We start from the raw sequence: 23,949 nt of genomic DNA on the forward strand, positions 1-23,949 counted from the left end.
CCTAAACCCAGCAGGAGAAGAGAAATCATAAAGATCAGAGCAGAAATCAATGAAATAAAAACCAAAAACAAACAAACAATAAAACAAATCAACAAAACTAGGAGTTGGTTCTATAAAAGAATTACTAAGATTGATAAACCCCTGGCCAGACTTATCAAAAAAAAGAGAAAGGACCTAAATAAATAAAATCATGAATGAAAGAGGAGAGATCACAACCAACACCAAAGAAATACAAACAATTATAAGAACATACTATGAGCAACTCTACACCAACAAATTTGACAATCTGGAAGAAATGGATGCACTCCTAGAGACATATAAACTACCACAACTGAACCAGGAAGAAATAGAAAACATGAACAGACCCATCACCAGTAAGGAGATTGAAACAGTCATCAGGAATCTCCAAACAAACAAAAGCCCAGGGCCAAACAGCTTCCCAGGGGAATTCTACCAAACATTTATAGAAAATTCATTCCTATTTTTCTGAAACTGTTCCAAAAAATAGAAATGGAAGGAAAACTTCCAAACCCATTTTATGAGGCCAACATCACCTTGATCCCCAAAGCAGACAAGGATCCCATCAAAAAAGAGAATTACAGAACAATATCCTTGATGAACACAGATGCGAAAATTCTCACCAAACTACTAGCCAATAGGATCCAACAGTATATTAAAAGGATTATTCACCACGACCAAGTGGGATTTACTTCAGGGCTGCAAGGATGGTTTAACATCCGTAAATCAATCAATGTGATACAATACATTAATAAAAGAAAGAACAAGAACCACATGATCTTTGAGAGGATCTATTGAGATAGATGCTGAAAAAGGCATTCAACAAAGTATAGCAGCCCTTCCTCATCAAAACTCTTCAAAGTGTAGGAATAGAGGGCATATATCTCGATATTATCTAAGCCATCTATGAAAAACCCATTGCAAATACCATTCTCGATGGAGAAAAACTGAGACCTTTTCCGCTAAGGCCAAGAACACAGCATGGATGTCCATTATCACGACTGCTATTCAACATAATACTAGATGTCCTAGACTCAGCAATGAGAAAACAAAAAGAAATTCAAGGCAACCAAATTGGCCAATAAGTCAAGCTATCACTCTTTGCAGATGGTGTGATACTATATATGGAAAACTCAGAAGACTACACTCCAAATCTGCTAGAACTGGTACAGGAATTCAGTAAGTGTCAGGATAGAAAATCAATGCACAGAAATCAGTTGAATTTCTTTATACCAACAACAAGACAGAAGAAAGAAATTAAGGAGTCAACCCCATTTACAATTGCACCCCAAACCATAAAACAGCTAGGATTAAACCTAACCAAAGAGGCAAATAATCTATACTCAGAAAACCATAAAGTACTCATGAAAGAAATTGAGGAAGACACAGAGAAATGGAAAAGTGTTCCATGCTCATGGATTGGAAGAAAAAATATTGTGAAAATGCCTATGCTACCCAAAGCAATCTACACATTTAATGCAATCCCTATCCAAATACCATCCATTTTTTTTAAAGAAATGGAACAAATAATCCTAAAATTTATATGGAACCAGAAAAGTCTCCAAACAGCCAGAGCAATGTTGAAAAAGAAAGCCAAATCCGGCATGACAATTCCGGACTTCAAGCTCTATTACAAAGCTGTCATCATCAAGACAGTATGGTACTGGCACAAAAACAGACACATAGATCAATGGAACAGAATGGAGATCCCAGAAATAGACCCTCAACTCTATTGTCAACTAATCTTTGAAAAAGTAGGAAAGAACGTTCAATGGAATAAGGACAGCCTCTTCAACAAACGGTGTTGGGAAAATTGGACAGCAACATGCAGAAAAATAAAATTGGACCATTTCCTCACACCACACATGAAAATAGACTAAAAATGGATGAAGGACCTCAATGTGAGAAAGGAATCCATCAAAATCCTTGAGGAGAACACAGGCAGAAACCTCTTCAACCTCAGCTGCAATAAATTTTTTGTAGAAACATCGCCAAAGACAAGGGAAGCAAGGGCAAAAATGAACTATTGGGATTTCATCAAGATCAAAAGCTTTTGCACAGCAAAGGAAACAGTTAACAAAACCAAAAGACAAAAAACAGAATGGGAGAAGATATTTGCAAATGATAAATCAGATAAAAGGCTAGTATCCAAAATCTATAAAGAGCTTAGCAAACTCAACACCCAAAGAACAAATAATCCAATCAAGAAAAGGGCAGAGGACATGAACAGACATTTCTGCAAAGAAGACATCCAGATGGCCAACAGACACATGAAAAAGTGCTCAAAACACTCAGCATCAGGGATATACAAATCAAAACCACAATGAAATACCACCTTACACCAGTCAGAATGGCTAAAATTAATAAGTCAGGAAATGACAGATGCTGGCGAGGATGGGGAGAAAGAGGAATACTCCTACACTGTTGTTGGGAATGCAAGCTGATGCAACCACTCTGGAAAACAGCAAGGAGGTTCCTCAAAAAGTTCAAAATAGAGCTACCTTATGACCCAGCATTTGCACTACTGGATATTCAACCTAAAGATACAAACGTAGTGATCCGAAGGGGCACGTGTACCCAAATGATTATAGCAACAATATCCACAATAGCCAAACTATGGGAAGAACCTAGATGTCCATCAACAGATGAATGTATAAAGAAGATGGGGCATATATATACAATGGAATACTATGCAGCCATCAAAAGAAATGAAATCTTACCATATGTGACAACATGAATGGAGCTACAGGGTATTATGCTGAGTGAAATAAGTCAATCAAAGCAAGACAACTATCATATGATCTCCCTGATATGAGGATGTGGAGATGCAAAATGGTAAGTTTGGGGGTAGGAAAAGAATAAATGAAACAATATGGGATCAGGAGGGAGACAAACCATAAGAGACTCTTACTGTCACAAAACAAACTCAGGGTGACCGGAGGGAGGAGGGTAGGTAGAGGGGGGTGGGGTTATGTACATTGGGGAGGGTATGTGATATGCTGAGTGCCGTGAAGTGTGTAAACCTGGTGATTCAGACACCTGTACCCCTGGGGCTAATAATACATTATATGTTTGTAAAAAATATATAAAAACAAATTTTAAAAATTTTTAAAAAAGAAGAAATAGTAAAATACTTATTCAAAGAGTAAGATAACCTACTTATTGACACCAATAATAAACTGAAATATGTCAATGTTAACAACAAGACTAACAAAAAGATTTAATTTACCTCAATCTGTTCCAGAAATTGCTGGTAATGGGGGATGATTATAACCAACCTTGTACCATTTGTATTGGAACAGAATGCTCACAATTTTTGTCACTCTCATAAATTTTAGATAAAATTTCAGAAAGTCCTATTTGGAAAATTTTACCATGGCTAGCCATTGAAAAGTTTCCTAGAATGCTTTATATTTCTTGGAGGGAGTTCCACACAGAAAAACCTGAAAAGTATTTAAAAAACTAAAACCTTCGTTTCAGAGCAGTAAAAGAGAGTAGATTTTTTCTTTACTTCACTGAAATACATTTATTCTACCTGTTTTCATTTCCTTGCCTTACCTGCTAAAAATGATTATTCTCTGCAATTTTTCTAAACTCAAGTATGATCTGAATCATTCAACTCAGACAGGCTTCCACTTCAACCATCTTTGAGTAGTATGCAAAGATATGAACAAATGTAGGTTTATATTAGACAGAAAATATTATCTAATTCACTGAATATCTAATTGTTTCACAGAACTAAAAGCTAAAGGAGTGCTCTTAGACATGATTTGAATTAAAATGCATTGATTTGTTATAACTAATTAATTCAATAATCAGTACATATTGTAGATGCATACTACATGTTAGGCTCTATATAGATTTACGTTAAAAAGAGAATGCAAGAATCTTGGCCTCAAGTCTACCTCCAGAGGTAAATTACAGGGGGAAATATATATAGGTCACTGCCACACTTATGAGTAAAGACACTTATGAGTAAAGTCTGGAAGGACTCATGTTGATAACAAAAGGACAGAGACATTATCAAAGAAGATGGGGGAGAGGGGCATTACTTATTAAGCAAAATTGTACACTGGCCATGCTTCAGGCAATCTCCAAGAATTCTTTAAAATTAAGAACTATCTTACTTGGCTCACTTGGTAGCTTAAAATAATAAATTCATTTGGTAATAATATATATGGGTAGCTAAATTTTAATAAAAAGTTAATTATGTTTTATAGAATTATCTATCATGATTATAACCCAACTATATCTGAATAATATAACTACAGGAAAAGAAATGTAGGTCAACTTCATTTCACTGTTTCATGCCACATTTCATTATGTTTAACATTTTGAATAAGAGTTACAAAATCATTTACAAGCTTTTTTAATACTTAAATTCACTTTCATTCTTTCCTTTCATCCTCAGTCTACTAGTTATTGTGAACCATTCAAATATAGAATTTTCCTAATTGCTGTGAGTACTACCTTTCTAAATGAAGCCTAAAGTCACGTAAACTCACTCACCTGGTGGGGGGTGGGGAGGAATTAAGTGAAACAAGAGAATGATTAATAGAAAATAATTACACAGGGGTTCATAATTAAGGATTTAAGTCACAAGGAAGTAGGCACCTAAAGGGCAAAATCCTATTAACTTAGAAACTAAAAGATGAAATTTTAGTGTAATTTCTGTTAACTCCAAACAAAGTGTACTTGGGCAAAACTTTATTATCAAATTATAGGCATTGGACTGTCAACCTTGGACATAATTTCAAGCATTAAAAAGAGATGACTCTAAAATGAGGCTTCTCTCCCTGGCTGTTATATCACTATCAACTGTGATTAGAGTTCTTAAATGGAAACAGTTCTTGTCTCAGGCTATTTCTCTCAGTTACAAAACGTATTTTTTTGATAAATAGAATTGATTGATTGAGTTATTGGCAATTAGTCATTCTTCTGCATAAAAATCTTAAAAGTCATACCCAAAATGTGTTCCCTTCAAAACACATCAGCAAAAGGTAGCAGCAAAGTGTGTGATAATTGCACATGTACTTGTGTACCACACATTCTAAAAGGAGGGCTATCATGAATTGGAATTACTCAGGAAGTTCTAACTAATAAAATAGTGGCCCATCAACTGAAGTGATGAGCTATAAATCAGAAGGATAAGCTGGGCTGATATTGATGGTGATCTTACGAGAGGAGTGATCCTGAAATTGTAACAGGCATTTGGGCATGAGCAAATACCTGAGCGAGAAACTAGAAACCATTGACAACTGACATTATTGGATATTATGGAGTGAATCTATTCTCCACTGTTCTATTGATATTATGGAATGAATCTATTCTCCATTGTTCAGTTAGAGAGAAAAATAAAAATAAGAGGTAAATTATTTAGTTTGGAGTCTGGTTTAGTCTTTGGTTTAATTCTTTTTTTAAAATGTTAAAATGTAATGTTTTATTAGTTGCAGAGGTAGAGTTCAGTGATTTTCAGTTGTATATAACACCCACTGTTTATTACATCTTGTGCCATCTTTAAGGTCTGTGACCCAGTAACCCATCCCCCTCACCCCTCTCCCCTCCAAGAACCCTAGTTTGTTTCCTTGGGTTAAGAATCTCTTATGGTGTGTCTCCTCTGATTTGATCTTGTTTTATTTTCCTCTCCCTTCCTCTACACTCCTCTGTTTTGTTTCATAAATTCCACTTATGAGTGAGATCATATGACAATTGTCTTTCTCTGATTGACTTATTTCACTTTGCCTAATACCATCTAGTTCCATCCATGTCATGTCAAATGGCAAGATTTCATTTTTTGATGGCTGAGTAATATTCCATTACACACACACACACACACACACACACACATACATACCACTTCCTCTTTATCTATTCGTCTGTTGATAAACCTCTGGGCTCTTTCCACAATTTGTTTATTGTGGACATTGATGCTGTAAACTTTGGGGTACCCCCTCAGATCTCTACATTTGTATCCTTGGGGTAAAAACCTAGCAGTGCAATTGCTGGGTATTACAGTAGCTCTATTTTTCATTTCTTAAGGAAACTCCATGCTGTTTTCCAGAGTGGATGCATCAGGGTGCATTCCACCAACAGTTTAAGAGGGTTCACCTTTCTCTGCATCCTCACCAACATCTGTTGTTTCCTGACTTGTTAATTTTAACCATTCTGACTTGGTGTGAGGTGGTATCCCATTCTGGTTTTGATTTATATTTCTCTGATGCCAAAAGAGGTTGAGCATTTTTTTTTTTCACGTTGTCTGTTGATCCTTTGTATGTCTTCTTTGAGAAATGTCTGTTCATGTCTTCTGCCCATTTCTTGACTGGATTATTTGTTGTTTGGGTGTTGAGTTTGATAAATTACTTATAGATTTGGGGTACTAGACCTCTATCTGATAAAACATTTGCATATGTCTTCTCCCATTCTGTCAGTTGTCTTTTGGTTTTACCGATTCTTTCCCTTGCTGTGCAAAAGATTCTTATCTTGATGAAATCCCCATAGTTCATCTTTGCCTTTGTTTCCCTTGCCTTTAGAGACATGTATATCAAGAATTTTTGCAGCTGAAGCCACAGAGGTTGCTGCTTGTGTTCTTCTCTTTGAGATTGATGGATTCCTGACACAAGTAGGCCCTTCATCCATTTTGAATTTATTTTGTGTAAGAAAGTGTTCGAGTTTCAATCTTCTGCATATCAATGTCCAATTTTCATAATATCATTTGTTGAAGAGACTGTCCTTTTTCCATTGGATATTATTCCCTGCTATGTTAAAGATTAGGGGACCATAGAGCTGAGGATCCATTTCTGGATTCTCTATTCTATTCCATTGGTTCTATGTCTCTCTTTTTGTGTTGGTACTATATGGTCTTCATAATTATATCTTTGTAATAGAGCATGAAGTCCAGAAATGTGAGGCCTCCACCTTTGGTTTTCCCTTTCAACATTCCTTTGGCTATTCAAGGTCTTTTCTGGTTCCATACAAATTTTAGGATTGTTGATTTCAGCTCTATGAATAAAATTGATAGTATTTTGATAGGGATTTCATTAAATGTGTAGAGTGGTCTAGGAAGGATAGACATTTTACCAGTATTGGTTCTTCCAATACATGAGCACGGATTGTTTTTCCACGTCTTTGTGTCTTCCTCAAATTCTTTAAGAGTGTTCTATAGTTTTCAGAGTACAGACCCTTTCCTCTTTTGGTTAGATTTATTCCTGGGTATCTTATGGTTTTGGGTGCACTTGTAAATGGGATCGACTCCTTAATTCCTTTTTCTTCTCTCTTATTGCTTAATGGGGTGGGATTATGGACATTGGGGAGGGTATGTGCTTTGGTGAGTGCTGTGAAGTGTGTAAACCTGGTGATTCACAGACCTGTACCCCTGGGGATAAAAATATATGTTTATAAAAAATAAAAAATTAAAAGTCAAAAAAAAAAAAGAAATGCAACTGACTTCTGTGCATTGATTTTATATCCTGCCACTTTGCTGAATTCCTCTATAAGTTCTAACACTCTTGGGTGAAGTCTTTGGGTTTTCCCACATAAAGTGTCATGTCATACAGAAAGATGATTTCGTTAATGAGTTCTTGTTTGCCAATTTGAATGCATTTTATTTCTTTTTATTGTCTGATTGCTGAGGCTAGGACTTCTAGTACTATGTTGAACAACAGTGGCAAGAGTGGACATCCCCATAGTTTCCTTTCCTAAGGGGAAAAGTTCTCAGTTTTTCCCCATTGAGAATGATAATCTCTGTGGATTTTTTCTACATGGCTTTTATAATATTGAAGTATGTTCCCTCTATCCCTATGGTGAGGAGGGTTTTAATCAAGAAAGGATGCTGCAGTTTGTCAAATACTCTTTCTGGTTGTTGTTGTATTTTTTTTTCCTGATGTTGAACCACACTTGTTTCCCCAAGAATAAATCCTACTTTGTTGTGGTGAATAATTCTTTTAAGGTCCTGTTGGATCCTATTGGCTAGTATATTGGTGAGAATTTTGGCAACCATGTTCATTGGGGTTATTGGTCTACAATTTCCTTTTTGGTGGGGTCTTGTCTGGTTTGGGGATAAGGGTAATTCTGGCCTCATAGGAAGAATTGGGAAGTTTTTCTTCCATTTCTATTTTTGAGACATCTTCAGAATAATAGATATTAATTCTTCTTTAAATGTTTGGTAAATTTCTCTTGGGAAACCATCCATGCCTGGACTCTTGTTTCTTGGGAGATTTTTGATCACTGCTTCAATTTCCTTGCTGGTTATGGCTCTGTTCAGATTTTCTATATGTTCCTCTTTCTGTTTTGGTAGTTTATATGTTTCTAGGAATGAATCTGTTTCTTCTAGATTGCCTAGTTTGTTGGCATATAGTTGCTCATAGTATGTTCTTTAATTGTTTGTATTTCCTTGGTGTTGGTTGTGATCTCTCCTCTTTTATTCATGATTTTATTAATTTGGGTTATTTTTCTTCTTTTTGATAACTCTGGATAGCGTTTTATTGATCTTACTTGTTCTCCTAAAAAAATAGCTCCTAATTTAGTTGATCTGTTCTACTGTTCTTTTGTTTCTACGTTTCTTTCCTCATTGAACCATTCATTCTTTAGTACGATTCTCTTTAACCACCATGTATTTGTGTTCCTTCCAAATTTCCTCTTGTGATTGAATTCAAGTTTTAAAGCACAGTGGTCTGAAAATTTGCGGAGAATAATCTTAGTCTTTTGGTACCTGTTGAGACCTGATTTGTGATCCAGAATGTGACCTATTCTGGAGAAAACTCCATGTGTACTTGAGAAGAATATGTATTCTCTTTCTTTAGGATAGAGTGCTCTGAATATATCTGAGATGTTCATCTGGTCCAGTGTGCCAATCAAAACACTTGTTTCCTTGTTGATCTTCTGCTTAGATGATCTGTCCATTTCTGTGAGTTGGGTGTTAAAGTATCCTACTATTATTGTGTTATTATCAATGTGTTTCTTTAATTTTGTTATCAATTGGTTTATCTATTTGGCTACTCTCATGTTAGGGGCATAAATATTTACAGTTGCTAGATCTTCTTGTTGGATAGACTCTTTAATATGCTATAGTGTCCTTTATCTTTTATTAAATTCTTTGGTTTAAAATCTAATTTGTCTTCTTTAAGGATTGCTACCCTAGCATGATAAATAGTTCTCCAGACCCTCAAATTCAATATGGAGGTGTCTTTAGGTCTAAAAGGAGTCTCTGGTAAACAACATATGGATGGGTCTTGCCTGTTTATCCAGTCTGCTACCTTGTGTCTTTTGACTGGAACATTTAGCCCATTTAATAGAGCAACTATTAAATTATATGAACTATTAAATGATATGAATTTTGTGCCACTCTATTACCTGTAATGTTATTGTTTTTGTATATAGTCTCTTTTCCTTTCTAATCTCTGTTCCTTTTGGGCTCTCTCTTTGCTTGAAGTATTTCCTTTAATATTTTTTGCAGGGCTGGTTTCATGATCACATTCTTTGCATTTCTGTTTGTCCTAAAAGCTCCTTTCCTCTCCTTCTGTCTTGAATGACATCCTTGCTGGATAAAGTATTCTTGGCTGCATATTTTTCTCATTTAGCACCCTGAATTTATCATACCAGTACTTTGCCACAGGTCTCTGTAGACAGGTCTGCTGCCAGCCTTATGTTTCTATCCTTGTAGGTTATGGACTTCTTGTCCTGTGCTGCTTTCAGGATTTTCACTTTCTCTCTGTGATTTGTAAGTTTCAGTATTATCTGTCAGGTTGTTGACCTGTTTTTATTGATCTCGAGGGGTGTTCGCTGTGCTTCCTTCCCCAGATTAGGGAAGTTCTCCACTATAATTTGCTGCAATATACCTTATGCCCCCCTCTTTCCTCTTCTTCTGGGATCCCAATTATTCTGATGTTGTTTTGCTTTATGATATCTTTTATCTCTCAAATTCTCCCCCCGCCATAATCCAGTAGTTGTTAATCTCTCATTTTCTCAGCTTCTTTATTCTCCAATATTTGGACACTATGTCACTAATTTTCTCTTATGCCTCAGCCATCCTAGCAGTTAGAGCCTTCATTTTTTATTGCATCTCATTAATAACTTTTTATTATTTTGACCTGATTACAGTTCCTATATTTCTCCAAAAATATCTTCTGTTTTTCTCAACCTCAGCTAGTATCTTTAAAATTGTTATTTTGAATTTTAGTTCTGATATCTTGCTTATATCCATATTGATTAAGTCCCTGGCAGTCAGTACTGCCTCTTCTTCTTTTTTTGAGGGGTGTGTTCTTCCATCTTGTCATTCTGTCCAGAGAATAGATAAATGAGAGGACAAAATACAGTAATAGCAATAACCTCAGAAAAATTTACACTAAACAGATCAGAAGAAATCAGAAAAAAATAAAAAAGAGAGGGAGAATATAATATAAAGAGCTGAATAGAGCAGAGCAATACACTAGATCTTGGATGTATTTTGATCTCTTTTGTAGAAGAAAGTAAATCCCAAATTTGTAAAGAAAAATTATATATATATATATATATATATAGAGAGAGAGAGAGAGAGACAGAAAGACAGAGAGAGACAGAAAGAAAGGAAGCCAAAAATGAAGAAAATAAATATAAGTGTAAAAATGAAAATTAAAAAGACTTTAAAAATGTTGAAAAAAACTAAAAAAAATAGTTGAAAAGGGGAAAAAATTATTGAAAGACTAAAGAATCAGAAGAAAAATCGATGAGCTCTACATAGTATTTTCTTCCAGTCATAGTTTCAGAGTCCTGTATAATGGGTAAACCTGCTATCAACTAGAAGTTTCTGTTGGTCTTCTGGGGGAAGGGGCTGTTGTGCTGCTTCTCAAGTGTCCTTGCCACCAGTGGATTGCACAGCCCTTGCCAGGGGACCAGGCTCATTTTAAGTAGATTTGGATATCTGGAGCAGGTGGGGGGAATGAAAATGGTGGCACCCCAATCTCTAGCTTGTGAGCTTAAAGTTCATCCTTCAACTCTTCAGTGAGCCCTCACAGGAAAAGAGTCAATCACTCTTCTCTACTTAGTTTCGTTCGCATGCTGTGTTCACCCAGCCTGTGACCAAGCATCTTTATCTCTAACACATGACCGTGTTTTGAGTCTCCAAACTTTGCAGACTCCTGTGGAATGCAACTGTGCTGTTCTCTGAGGGGAGAGAGGGAGATCTGGGCCATGGTTCTGCTGCTTGCTGGATTCCACTTGTAGAGTGGTCACCTGAACATGTTGTGATGAGTGGTTTATGGAACACGGAGCTGCAAGCCCACTCCTGGTCTTGCTGATTGTGTCTGTTTCCCCTCTCTCTTGCCTGGGAACTCTGCCACACTCATGCATAGTTTTTTCTGTGACTCCAGGGATCCTGAGACCATACTGTCCCCCTTTGGATTCCACCCCTCTTTGCCACCTGAGTGCCTTTCAAAACAGGAAGACCACCCCCCACACACACACCACAGCAGACTTCCAAAAGTTACAATTTTGGGCTCCTTTGGAAGCAAACTGATAGAGGCTCCCACTACCCACAGTTTGTCTGTACATTAATTGTTTCAGATTCTCATCTCCACACCTCCTACCTTGCAAAAAGTGGTTGCTTTTCTATTTGTAGAATTGCAACAATTCTTTTTTTAGGTCCCCAGTTGAGTTCACTGGAGTTCAGAATTATTTGATAGATATCTAGATGAATTCCAGGGACCAGATGAATCTAGGGCCCCTACTCCTCCACCATCTTTCTCCTCTAGCCCTTCATTTATTTTCTGTCAGAAAATAAATTTACATATAGTTAACTATGTTTTCCTTTCTTTTTCTCTTTTTTTTAAATTCCATATTGTTGCATTAATGCTCCCTTTAATTTCACATCAGAAGCCCTATTATTCTAGGAGACCTAAACATATCTTGTCCTTAGTAGTTTATCTATAAATTGGTGATGAGGTTTTCTTATTTAACTTATAGGCTAATCCTCCCACCCAATCCAGGAGACCCACTACTTACGTGAGTCTCTGAGGAAAGCTGAAATTTGGTGAATTCAAACATTTTGGGATTTTGAATTTCCTCATTCATACCTACTTAATTTTAAATTTCTCAGAGAAGGTGGGCTTCATGGCAAGCCCACCAAATCTTTTTTTTTTTTTTTTTTAAGATTTTATTTATTTGACAGACAAAGATCACAAGTAGGCAGAGAGGCAGGCAGGGAGAGAGAGAGAGAGAGAGGAGAGGAGGAAGCAGGCCCCCTGCTGAGCAGAGAGCCCGACGTGGGGCTCAATCCCAGGACCCTGGGATCATGACCTGAGCCAAAGGCGGAGGCTTTAACCCACTGAGCCACCCAGGCGCCCCAAGCCCACCAAATCTTTATGTAAGGAAAGATGATTATGTTGAAAGATTTTTGTATTCCTTATGATATGACTCCTGATTTTCCTTTAAAGATTACCACCTTAGTAACAGAGACATAATACTAAACATCTTTGGTTGGTCACTCTATTTCCATTTTCCATGTCAGAAGGGATCTTAAGATGCAAAAAGGTGGTTTTGTCATTTTATTGAGAAATTAAACTGAAAAACTGCACGATTGAAATACATCTCAAAATATTGTTTCTATAGTATGGATAATGGATCAAAGTGACAGGAAAGTAGAGCCACAAAAATCACTAAGGAGACTGCTGTAATCTTACTCAACAAGCTGATGGAGTTATAAACACAGGTAATTATCATAATGGTAGAGAGATAAGCATGTTTTCCTCAGACACTTTGGGGTAAGTTCCACATTGTTATTGAGTGAAACCAAATAGGAGTTGAGGGAAAGTCGGAAATAAGGAAGTCTCCTGGATTTCCATTTTGAATGTTTCTTTGATAGTGATTGTTTCTAATGATATAGGAAACACATAAAGTTAGAATTTGTTTAAAATTAATACAATGAGCTCTAATTTTTTGAATATTTACTTAGAGGAATAATCCTACTTGGTAGGATTTACAAGTAGAATTTTCTAGAAGTCATTGGATAATATAGGCCTCAAGCTTAGCAAACAGAAAAGGAAATATTGAGGGTCATTGGCATTAAGTAGAGTTCATGAGAATGAGAAAAAATATCCAAATTTGGATTAATTTTTTTTATCAACCTGAAAACAGGTTCCTTTTGAAATGAAAAAGAAATTATATTATATCACATTCCTAAATCTTCCAAGGAAAATACATAGAGTGCCAGGGACATTGGAAGGAAATGATAATGAGAAACAGAAGAACTATTTAACTATCAATAGAGAGTAAGGAGGAAAATCTTTATTTACTTATACTGTGATAATATTAACCAAATCTTTTTAAGTTGTTTGCAGAACAAATGAGGTTCTCAGAATTCTTGATTTTTATTTCTAGTAAAATGTATGTTGCTTATATGTGGAGCATAACAAATAACACGGAGGCCATGGGGAGATGGAGAAGGGAGTTGAGAGAAATTGGAAGGGTAGATGAACCATGAGAGACTATGGACTCTGAAAAACAATCTGAGGGTTTTGAACGTGTGTCTGGGGGTGGGAGGGTGGGAGAGCCTGGTGGTGGGTATTATGGAGGGCACCTATTGCATGGAGCACTGGGTGGTGCATAAAAAATGAATTCTGTTACACTGAAAAGAAATGAATTCTGTTACACTGAAAAGAAATTAAATTAAAAAAATAAAAAAATAAAGTTCACTGTTTTATTTGAATTTCATTGTTAAATTCTACTGCTTTCCAAAATAAATTTTACGTAGAATGAAAAAAAAAAAGGTATGTTGATGAAGTTTCACTTTAGGATTATGAATGCCCTTTTTCTTGCCAATCAAGTTACAGCTGCAAACCAAGATCTATTAAGACTTAATATAATCAACTAATTTCTAACTGGAGACATCAAAAGAGAGGTGACAATTTCTCTGGCTCTAGATAATCACCTATTTAAATAATTTGTTATCGACTTTCCACTTTACACACACACACACACACACACACACACAGCCACATAATTTCACAAAATAATCTCAGATAAAATGAGGAAGCGTGAAGAGAGGGTAAATTATTCCCTTACAAGTTCAGTTTACCTCTGGATAAGAAGTTTGTGCAGCATGAATAGCATTCATGCTTATGGTAGTTTTGTGAGATTAGCACTCGATACAGAGATTGAAAAGCAACCAGGGGACAAAAACACTAAATCAAAGGGATACACACACCTCTATATTTATAGCAGCATTAATTACAATAGCCAACATACGGAAGCAGCGCAAGTGTCCTCTAATGGGTGAATGGATAAAGATGTGGTACATACATACAATGGAATATTATTCAGCCATAAAAGGAATAAAATCTTGCCATTTGCAATGACATGGGTGGTGCTAGAGAGTACAATTCTAAGTCCAATAAGAGAAAGACAAAGAAAATAGGATGCTAAGTCCAATAAGAGAAAGACAAAGAACATATGATTTCACTCATATATGAAATTTAAGAAACAAAACAAATGAATAAAGGGAAAAAAAGAGGGAGCAAGACAAAGCAAGAAACATGCTTTTAATTACAGCAAGTGATGGTGACCAGAGGAGAGGTGGGTTGGGGGATGAGTGAAATAAGTGATGGGGATTGAAGAATGCACTTGTCATGTTGAGTACTGGGTGATGTATGGAATTGTTGAGTTGTTGTATTGTATACCTGAAACTAATATATCAATATATGTTAATTACAAAGAATTAAAAATAAAAACAAGGGGCACCTGGGTGGCTCAGTGGGTTAGGCCTCTGCCTTCTGCCCAGGTCGTGACCTCGGGGTCCTGGGATCGAGCCCTGCATCAGGCTCTCTGCTCAGCAGGGCACCTATTTCTCCCTCTCTCTGCCTGCCTCTCTGCCTACTTGTGATCTCTCTCTCTCTGTCAAATAAATAAATTAAAAAAATAAAATAAAATAAAAACAAGAAAAAAGCAATGAGGGGTCCTCCGACCAAGAACTCAATGAATTTAGTATAAATATAAATATATATGTATATATTTATGTATAAACACACACACACATACACATATATATATAAAACACCATTCAAAATTCATATAATTGGGGACATGAATCAATATAAATATTAAGACAATAATTTTTGAGATGTCTGAAATACTCCACTAATATTAACAAAGCTAAAAGTGCAAGTTTACTCCCAAATTTGACATCATCTCTTCTCTGATCACTTAATAGCCTTTAATTTAGGAACATAGTGATTTCAGAGATGCCACAAAAGTTTTTACTGACAATACATGACACATGTCTAGAGGATATTATTCTTATACAATATGATGTGACTGGCCCAATCCCAGAGTTTGCAGTGGTCAACTTGCATAACTACAAATGGCAGGGGTTTACTTTACAGAGACAACTAATATCAGTTCTGTACTAAGTCTCAAATTAAGGATATGTAACTCAAGTCCATTGAATTGGGAGCTTTTATACATCAGGAGGAGAAACAATCACTGTCCCCTAAAAGTAGTTTATAATTACTGAAGTAGTTTAAATATGTTATCTCCTTTTATGACATATCACTATATATCATAATTCTAATAAATATTTTCCTAGTCCTATCAATAAGGTAGGGATGATTTAAGCATGAGAAAGTTACCAGGGAAACCATATATTTTAAAAGAGCAGGTAACACATTAATAATTTATTAGATACAAACTGTTACGATAATAATCTCAAAAACCAAATTCAGACCCATTTCAAGGATTTCTTTTGAGGTATATTTTTACAAATTCGCAAATCACTCAGTTTTTAATAAAATTAAACCCTGGTAAGTAACACTGTCAATCATCATGAAAAGTGCTGTATTCTTATTACCTTTGGTAGAATGGCTTGGTTCTATGGCTATTCAGTAATTGATGATTAAGTACTTAAGGCATAAGTTTTAGATATGTATATACTTCTTCCTAAAGAGCCTGGATGGCAAAAAGAAAGAAGGAGAGAGAGAGAGACTGGTTGGCTCTACGAGTCGGGTAAAAAAACAATCTAACCATGTCTCTGCCAATTTTCTTGAATCTTGATTTTACAAGTGCAAGTGAACTTTATTTTATTCCCTATGATGCTACATCTTTGTAATACAAAGAATTTTTTCTCTGCAGGAAATAGAAGAATTTGTGCAAAACTTAGATGACAGTCATATTCTGGTGTTTTCCTCTAGGTACAGTGATTCAAAATCTCACAAAAGAAAAGCACAACCTCATTGCCTCAACCTATGCCCAGATTCCACAGAAGATAAGTATAACCATTGATTCTGCTGGACAGCTATTTACCAATTGGAAAGAGAGTGTGGCTAATGGTGTCTTTCCATTTAAAGTTAAATCTCCTTTCACATGTAACATAAAAGAGAAAGTATAAGTAAAAATTTGTAAAACATTACAATAACATGTGTAGACACATTTGAGCCCTGCCTACTGAGCCTTGCCATTAGTATGGAAAAATATCTTTCTGAATCATTTGTTTTTACTAAAATAGAGATGAGAACACTAAGCACACTGTTCATGTTTTAGTATTTGAAATCTTAAGGCCTGGGCTGACTTCTCCCCAAATAGACCTGAAGTACATTCACTTCAAGGACAAGGAAAAGGTGGAAGTGGCATAACAAAGAGAGAGCTAAATCATGGTCAAAATTATCTTCCATATCTTTGGTTGTATTAGGTTTTGATCCATTGCAGTTGAGCATAAAAGCAAAAGCCTGCATTCATATAGTCTTTCTAATTAATTAGCATTTTCTAGAATTAAAAGATAATTGAAATGTTGATTATAAACAAGATAATTTGTTGAACAATGGGATATCAACAAATCCACTGTGTCATTCTTACCTAAAATTAAAAGGCAAAAAAGAAAAAGAAAAAAAAGATGTAAAAGGAAGTAAGAAAAGAGTGGGGAAAGATAACCAATCTGAAAGATGGTAGCTACACTTACGGTGAGCAGAGCATAAGGTATGAATTTGTCAAATCACAATGTTATACAGCTAAGACTAATGTAACATTGTGTGTCAACTCTACTTTGATTAATAAATAAGTGATAACAGACCAAAAATATACTTAATAGATGACTGATGCAAGCACTTTTTAAAACATGGTGGTTGTAAACAGTCCCATTCTGTCTTTCAGTGTTTAAATCTCTATATTCTTCTCTCAACTGTCACCTAAAGCAGAGTGGGTGCATAACCTGAAAAAACTCTACAATCTTAAAATGTCATTATCCTATGAATTGTGAAATATATGCAGTACCTTCAAAAGGTTTTATGGAGATACAAAGAAAAGAAAATGACTGGGGCGCCTGGGTGGCTCAGTTGGTTAAGCCGCTGCCTTCAGCTCAGGTCATGATCTCAGAGTCCTGGGATCGAGCCCCACATCGGGCTCTCTGCTCAGCAGGGTGCCTGCTTCCTCCTTTCTCTCTGCCTGCCTCTCTGCCTACTTGTGATCTCTCTCTGTCAAATAAATAAATAAAATCTTTAAAAAAAAAAAAAAAAAAAAAGAAAAGAAAATGACCACATTCGGAACAAATACTCAGCTCCATGACTGGATACCCTAGAATAATCTTCGTAAGATTATGGGGAATTAAAGCTATAGAGTTAAAGGATGAATAAAATGAATAATTGTTAAATGATAAATTCAACTACTATTTAACAATTGTTAAGTGTTTCTCATCTTACCTCAGTTTTGAATGATGCAATTAAAGATGTGGTCATTAGATATTAGAGATTCATACTTGCTATAATTAAAAAAAATATTCAGGCCACACAGAAGGAATTAAGGCTTCCTTTTCCTGGGATACAGTTTTCTGTAGTAGCAATGTGTCTAGCTTTTGTAGATAATACTGTTCCTTTCAGTGACTTATCCTATAGGTTTTCCCCTTCTGTCTCTAAAATCCTGTTATCCTATTATAATGAAATCTTCACCTACTGCTTACTCTAACCCCAAACTAGGTCATCCCCAAACCAAAACGTTTCTCATTCATGGTGGAATAAATGGGATCTATGAAGCTGTTTGTCATGGCGTCCCTTTGTCGGGATTCCCATGTTTCCTGATCAGCATAACATCCTCCCTATGAAGATCAGTGGAGCCACTATGGAGGGGAACATCAGTACAATGACAAGTGCAGAGCTTCTCAGTCTTTGAGAACAGTCATTAATGATCCTTCATAAGTACTAGTGTTTTCTAGGGGACTATCATTGGTTGTGTTCTGCGCCATATGAGAAAATATTAGCAATCATGCTTAAAGATCTTTAGTGGATCTTTTCCAACAATTTTGGGTCATCACTAACTTGATCTTGGAAATATCCTGGAAGTGATATTTCATATAGTACCAAACTTCCTTCTTGGGAAAAAAAATAGGCTTAAATTATTAACAGGTATATTTTGATTTTTTCTGTCTGCATTTAACCATATTCTGTTAATAATACATTTCTTTCTCAATTTCCCCACTATAGTTGTTAAAAATAGTATGCAAAGACCAGAGTTCATATAACAAGAATATCTATGGACCTAAGATTGTTTAGTTTTTAAAATGCATATCCAAGACTAACTTTAACAAAAATATATTAATTTCTTTCTTTGTATTTGCCTTCCAGTTACAAATAGAATGCCCAAAGTTTCCAGGATTCACCACGATCAACTTATAAAACCTCTCGATAGAGCAGACCTCTGGTTTGAGTTTATAATGTACCACAAAGGCGCCAAGCACCTGTCCCCAGCTGCTCACAAACTCACCTGGTTCCAGTACCACTCTTTGCATGTGATTGGGTTCCTGCTGGTCTTTGTGGCAACTGCTATATTCTTGGTCACAAAATGTTGGTTTTCTTTTCAAAAATTTGGTTAAAAAACAGGAAAGAAAGAAAAATGAGGGAATAGAGTCTTGCAAATTTGACAAGGGCCTGAGTGGACAATCCTGTTCATTCCAGACACAAAGAGCTGAATGAGAATACAATGCTCCCCTCCTGTTTTCAAATATCCCATTCCTGTATTTTAGGTTAAAGAAAAGCTGAGAATTCAACATGACCATTAACTAGTGAACATGTCTGTCTTCCTTGGTCTTTTCCCAAATATCTCTTTTTAAAAGGTTTTATTTATTTATTTGAGAGAAAGAGAAACAGAGATTGAGAGGGCACATATGGGGAAAGAGCCAGAGAGAGAGGGACAAGCAGACTCTCCACTGTCAGGATGGCTAAAATTAACAACACAAGAAACAAAAGGAGTTGGTGAGGATGCAGAGAAAGGGGTAAACTCTTGCATTGTTGGTGGGAATGCAAACAAGTGCAGCATTCCCACCAACATTCTGGAAAACAGTATGGAGTTTCCTCAAAAAGCTAGAAAATAGAAATACCCTATAATTCAGTAATTGCACTGCTAGGTATTTACTCAAAGGATACAAAAAATACAGATTTTAAGGACACACACTCACCCTGTAGTTACAGCAGCATTAGCAACAAGAGCCAAAGTATCCAAATGTCCATCTGCTGAGTGGATAAAGAAATAGTGGTATATATATCTATATCTAAATATAGATAGATATACATATACATATATACATATCTATATATAGGTAGATATAGATATGATATAGATATATAGAAGTCTATATATAGATATAAATATAGATGATATAGATACAGATATATATAACTCAGCCATGCAAAAGAATAAAATCTTGCCATTTGCATTGGTGTGGATGGAGCTAGAGTGTATTATGTTTAGTGAAATAAGTGAGAGAAAGACAAATATCATATGATTTCACTCATATGTGGAATTTAAGAAAACAGGTGAACATATGGCAGAGGGAGAAATGGAGAAAGGGAAATAAACCATAAGATACTTTTAACTATGGAGAACAAACTAGGAGTTGATGGAGGGAGGCAGGTGGGGATAAGCTAGATGGGTGAAGCTAGAAGGGTGGAGGGCACTTGTTAGGGTGAGCACTGGGTGTTATATATAAGTAATGAATCATTGAATTCCATTCCTGCAATCAATACCACACATTATGCTAATTAGCTAGGATTTAAATGAAGATTTGAAAAAAAAAGGCTCAAAGAAAGTTGACATGGATGGAGGGAGAAAGTAGAGCAACAAGATTAAAATACTAGTCAGGATCTTTGGGGGGGGCATTTCAGAGAATATAGATTTTAACATATATAAAAGAGAAAGTTATTGAAGTATTCTACTAAATACTGGCATCCTCTGAAATAGACTTTCTGGAAATCTGGAACTTTTATTTGTAGAAACTGGGTTACAGCAGTGTGAAAATGATGGTTTAAGGTTATTGCAGGAAATCCAAATTGGATATGAAAATGGCTGGGATTAAAGTCATAGTAAAGACTGACAAGATCAATATACAATGTTGGAGTAGAATTTATAGAACGGTGATCAACTGAATAATTGTTCAATCCTATTTTTATTAGTCAAATTTTTATGAAATTGAAAATAACTTTTTTTGTTTTTTTTAAATTTTTTATTTTTTATAAACATATATTTTTATCCCCAGGGGTAAATAAGAGAAAGGGAGATAGGGAGAAAGGGAAATAAACCATAAGATACTTTTAACTATGGAGAACAAACTAGGAGTTGATGGAGGGAGGCAGGTGGGGATAAGCTAGATGGGTGAAGGGCACTTGTTAGGGTGAGCACTGGGTGTTATATATAAGTAATGAATTCACTTGTCTGTGAATCACAAGGTTTACACACTTTACAGCACTCACCAAAGCACATACCCTCCCCAATGTCCATAATCCCACCCCCTTCGCCCAAACCCCCTCCCCCCAGACAAACCATAAGTGACTCTTAATCTCACGAAAATAACTTTTTAAGCAAAAGGATTATAGATGAAGTCATTGTCCTAAATATCACTGGATCCAATTCTACATGAGGTAGTCACTTCCAGGTGTGGGGAGCAAAGCAAAAAAAAAAAAGGAATTTTACATTATAAAAGGACTTGTACAAGAAAGCAATGAAATTAGAATTGGATGTGCTGGAAGGAAGAATAAGATTATCAAGTTATCTTTTACAAGACTTGCCTTTTCTATTCTATCTCTTTTCACTATAACATGAATATGATCTAGAATCAGAACTTGAATTCATATCTGTAGTAAAAGCAAAAGAAAAAGTTTATTCTTTTTCTCTTAAAGATAGACATGACTTAGCAGAGAGGGCACTGAATTTAGCATAAGACTATTTGGATTTAAATCTTCTCCTTGCCCTAATGCACATAATCTGATTTTGGCAAGAGGTTATTTCTCCTCCTGTATTTCCTAGCAGTGTTGTCAGTGAGAGGAATACTAGAAGGACTATTCTGTTCAAATGAACATTGAATAAAACCAAAGAAAAATTTATCAAAAAAAAAATCTAGTCTTAATTGAATATGCATGACATGGTGATTGATTTTCTTAAGATCATTTGGGAATTATTATCAATTTGTGTTTAAGCTTTTTTATTTTCATATCCTCTAAAAGAAAAACTAACTCATTTTGTTGAGTTATTGATTTTTTTAACAAATCACCTGCATTTGATTTTAACTAATAAACAAAATATGTACTTCAAAGTTCAGCTCAACCTGCTATGAATTGATTGAGAGCACCAAGGAAGAGATTTGTGGGATTGTGAAATTGGTTTCAGCACAGGTTTAGTTAGAGCAAGAGCTGATTATGATGACTATGAAAGGTTTCTATGTTCTTTCCATGCTGCATCTGTGTTCCTTTGGCTCTGGAAAGACTGGGGAAGTACTTGTGTGGTCCTCAGATTCTAGTCACTGGATTTATCTAAAAGTTATTCTGGATCAGCTCCAACTTCATGGACTTGAGATAACTATCTTGGTGCCTTCACCAAATCATCTATTTCATCATACCAAGATTCCCTTTAATGTGGAGATATTCAACTTCAATAACTAAAGGAAATCTCATAGAAGAGCTTGATACCATTCTCTACATAGCTTTCATGGTGGGACAGACAAGCAAAATTGAGACAAATGAGCAAGAGATTTTTCAGGAATGTGACAGTGTGATCACAAATAAAGAATTACTCCACAGACTACAGGCAGCTAAGGTTGATAAACGTTTTGGTGATTCCTTAAGCTTTTGTGGGGAGGTGTTGGCTGAGCTCCTCAATATTCCATTTAACTGTTCTTTTTGGTTTTCTTATGGGAATGTCATTGAGAGACTGTGTGCTCAACTTTCCACCCCGTCTTCATTTTTCCTGGCAGCACATCAGGACTGAGAGACAGCAGGACTTTTGTACAGAGGCTGGAGAATTGGTTCTTCTACATAATGAGTGATATTATGTTTTTATATTTTATATTTCTATAATGGGATGTATATTAGAACAAAATTTTAGCTGAAAGAAATTTGCATGTAATTAGGAGTCTTACATCACATGTAAAATGTAAGTATTTATCATTCTGAATATTATGACCCTGAAGATTTAGAATATTAGTACCTTACATTTAAATTTTTAAATGGCCCAGTATTTTTGTGAGGAGACATATTTTCACATTATACATAAACAGTTCCACTTTGCTTTTAGATGGTAGTTATAGGCTTCACAGACCAGGAGAAATGGGTTCTCAGTATAAGGGAAATTTCCACTAATTGTTGACCTACAAGTTAAAATTATTTGGTAAATATAAAAAGTAAATGTTTCCTTAAAATGATACCATGTGGTCTTTGAGAAAAAATGAATCCCATCTCATTTCTGTAAAAATAACTGTCTTTTAACTCATATCAAATTAAATTATATTTTTAAGCAAGAAAGACAGTACTGAATTCAAGTAATGACTTGAATAACATCAGCTATATCTTAAATAATCTTTCTTTAAATGCACATTTTATAAATATCTACCACATTCTAAGCAGTATCCCAGTCACTGGACATATAAATATGAATAATAAAATGATCTGAGGGAAATTTCCTTTCTTTCTTTCTTTCTTCAAACACACATATCCACACATATATGAATATGCTTATCGGTTTAGGCAAATACATTTATGTTGCATTTATTTATGTCTACACACACACTTACATATATATGTATACACACACACACACACACACACACACGTATTTATAAATATACATATACATGTTCCCATAGCCAGGTCTTACTGATCTTAAATCTAGAACAAAAAAATTGGAAGCACCTGGGTGGCTCAGTGGATTAAAGCCTCTGCCTTTGGCTCAGGTCATGATCCCAGGGTTCTGGGATGGAGTCTTGCATCAGGATCTCTACTCAGCAGGAGCCTGCTTCCTCCTCTCTCTCTCTCTGCCTGCTTCTCTGCCTACTTGTGATCTCTATCTGTCAAATAAAATAAAATCTTAAAAAAAAAAATTGAAGAAACTATAGATGATCTAGTGGGGAAAATGTTCTCCCACCTGTTAAAAACTGACCCTAAACACTTTTGTGGTTCACAACTGTGATGTTTGATTGAGTATCTGTTCTTCCAGTGATAGAGGTAGATGAAGGCCATCATTTCTTTCCCCCATTATCTCATGATCGGTTAATATGTTAAAACAAAAGCATCACAGACAGAATTCTGCTACATTTTCATGTATTTATAGCAAGTAGGTGAGTGGTAAAATCAATAAAATCTTATCTTTTTGTCCACCTAATCACTCTAATGCATATTGTGAAGGATTCTTTGATTACTTGACTTGCTCACTAAATGCTGCTAGAGACAGCCTACAGCTAGCTTTCTAGCAGGAACCTTGGCACCAGACTCTTCTGTTAACTCCTTAGATATAAAACAGAATCAAAGTTCTGCCTAAGAGTCCCACCCCAAAGTATTTTATGTCTCTGGATTCCGTAGACACTATTTATTTATCTATTTTTGCAAGGGCAGAAATGCTGAATAATGTTTTCCTCTAACCCACAAATATCACCCTTAACCTCACTGAAGGAAATATTTCTAATCTTCCTTAGGCAACATAATTAATACTCCAGTGTAGCTTTTC

The 23,949-nt window shown here is 35.6% G+C and overlaps 1 pseudogene; it reads left to right on the top strand.

The window, feature by feature from the left end:
• LOC123393635 overlaps nt 1-18,859 on the top strand; it is a 48,494-nt pseudogene extending 29,635 nt beyond the window's left edge.
• Nucleotides 18,860-23,949: the final 5,090 nt, after the last annotated feature.

The sequence above is a fragment of the Mustela putorius genome, unplaced genomic scaffold (assembly GCF_011764305.1).
Source record: "Mustela putorius furo isolate JIRA1106 unplaced genomic scaffold, ASM1176430v1.1 tig00000925_pilon_pilon_pilon, whole genome shotgun sequence".
In the NCBI taxonomy this organism is placed as follows: Eukaryota; Metazoa; Chordata; class Mammalia; order Carnivora; family Mustelidae; genus Mustela; species Mustela putorius.